Consider the following 2499-nt stretch of genomic DNA (forward strand, 5'->3'; position numbering starts at 1 on the left):
AAATATCTCCCTTTGGAGTGGACTTTGAGATTTGTAACTTTCTAGATCTTTTTTATGCCCAAACATACACACTACACACTGACTAAAATTAAAAAAAGTGAAAAAGCATAATAGGACCCATTTTAATATTTTTGTAAAAACTCATACTTTTTTTTCAGGAACATTTAATAGAACAGCATTTATTTGAAATGGAAATCTTTGGTAACATTGCAAATGTCTTTACTGTCACTTTTGATCAATTTATTGCTTCCTTGCAAAATAAAAGTATAGCTAGACTTATTTAAAAAATGTTTTAATGACCCTAAACTTGGTAGTGTATATGCTAGTGTACTTGTAAACATTGCTAAGTTAACCTTTTGAAGAAAAAAAGTAATAAAATATGGATTAGGGCTTGCACGATTATGACACAAATCATAATTGTCGATTATTCCCTTGAAATTGTAATTGCGATTATTAATTACGATTATCACAATTTACATTGAATGATGTTTATAACATTGTTTGATGCAACTGCATGCCGTATTATTATATGAAAATAAACAAGCTGAAAACACTCTAACTGAAAAACCTTTAGTGCTTTTCTATAGTATTAAGCCTCAAATGTCAACTATACATCGGATTGGTTTCTTCTTTAAATTATAAAAAAGTAAAAATATGAACGGTATTATAATGTTATACTAAAACTAAAACAATGGGAAAAACCCTTAAGATAACATAGAAAGAAAAAAACGCATCTTAAGCACGCCGAATAACATACAATTGTGATTACGTAATTGTGGCATCGATAATTGGATTCGCGATTAGAAATTTGATTAATTATGCAGCCCTAATATGGATGACTCATCTTACACTTGTAGGTGTAAAAAAATATCTGTGGGCATCTAATCAAATAATAATTTTGTCCTAGAATAAGAAAGTCTCTTCCCTTAATAATACCTGCCTCTAGCTCACAATAGCAAGTAGCAAATTATGGTTCACAGCTGTGAGGTAAACAAAACCTAAAAAAGAAGGTAAGCCCTTCGATATGTCCATCACCAGCTTGCTGTCTATATATCAACACTTGATGTAAAACGGTGTTTTTCCTGATACTGATTTTATCTTTCTCTCTCTCTGTTTTCGTAGCACAAGTGACAATGTTCTGTTTGATTCTCTTCTCTTTTGCTCTTTGTATGGTAATAAATTGTCCTGGATTTGACATTTTAAGAGCTGAAATTATAGTTATTCATATAATGTCATCATAATTACAGGGCTGACCATGACTTTATTCCAATTGTCAGATAAATAACAGAGTGGGACACTGGCAGGCAGTTGATTATAGTTGTGTATGCCAGCAGGAGAGGAGGAACGGGGGGTTGATGGCTGAAAGAGAAAGTATAAAGCCCAGCCCCTGAGGTTAACGCATTAATTGTGGCCAATTTCAAAATAAGCATCAGGTCATTGACTCCGCTGCTGAATATTACCTGACATTTCTGTGTGTGTTTGCTGGGAAATGTAATGCTGAGTGACAGGTGATTTATTACGGCATGTAAAGCGAGTGTGGTTTTATTAATAATATGTTTTAATTGCTGACATAATTCCACTGTGCCCTGCTGTAAAGTGTGAGAGCATATATCTGAATGGCTGTTTCCGAATAGCAATGCGTCTTATGAAGAGGATCTTTGTTGTTGCTGCTGTAAAATTTATTTATTGGTTGGTGCTGTGGCATAGCGGTTCACACATACACCGACATGTTAGACGATGGTGTTGATGCAGACGATTTGAGTTCAAGCCCAGTTTGCATATTTACCCAAATGCTAATATTACTGTTCCCACAATGAAATATATTTCCGGTGAGCTCTTAAAACGGGTTTTGTTGTATACTAGCACTGTGACAGGTGATTGGGAGGATGTGCGTTCATACGGTTTCTGACTCTTAGCACTCATTTTGCATCAAATACACTTTCAGATATTTAAGCTCAATATTAAAATCCTATGTAGTGTATTTTTCTTCTTCCTGTAACTGTACAGTGATAGAGTTAGAAATCAAGAACTGGTTCTTATTCCATACCAGATCTGTTTTTCAAAGCCTGAATGAATGACTGTTTACAGCATTCTTTTATGTGAGGCTAAATCTGTGTATTTTCTGAAGATATTGAGTTTTGACAGTAGTGTTATATAAAAATAAAACTGGATAAAAACGTAAATATTGTAAAGCAGTAGAATATTGGTAAAAGACTATAAAGGGCTGTTCTCACAGAACGTGTTTTTGCATTCCATCACACTGCTTATCCATAAAATTTTGCTGTTACACTTTGTCTAAAGAAATTCAATTTAAAAAAACGCATCTCTAGGCCTTGTGTTATTTCATAGCCTGCATCTTGTGTTTTTAAACTCAAACACGCATTCTGTGTGAATGGAAACACCTTTTGCAATTATTTACATTTTTGTTAAAAAAGTGTGTGTGTGTGTGTGTGTGTGTGTGTGTGTGTGTGTATGTGTGTATATATATATATATATATA

General features: G+C 33.6%; 1 protein-coding gene across 1 annotated transcript in view; it reads left to right on the forward strand.

The window, feature by feature from the left end:
* The window catches only part of LOC107676084 (ubiquitin-conjugating enzyme E2 E3), a 48377-nt gene that overhangs the window by 30396 nt on the left and 15482 nt on the right, over positions 1-2499 (forward strand). The gene's annotated exons all lie outside the window — the stretch shown is intronic.

The sequence above is a fragment of the Sinocyclocheilus anshuiensis genome, unplaced genomic scaffold, assembly GCF_001515605.1.
Source record: "Sinocyclocheilus anshuiensis isolate Anshui unplaced genomic scaffold, SAMN03320099.WGS_v1.1 scaffold1932, whole genome shotgun sequence".
NCBI classification, from domain to species: domain Eukaryota; kingdom Metazoa; phylum Chordata; class Actinopteri; order Cypriniformes; family Cyprinidae; genus Sinocyclocheilus; species Sinocyclocheilus anshuiensis.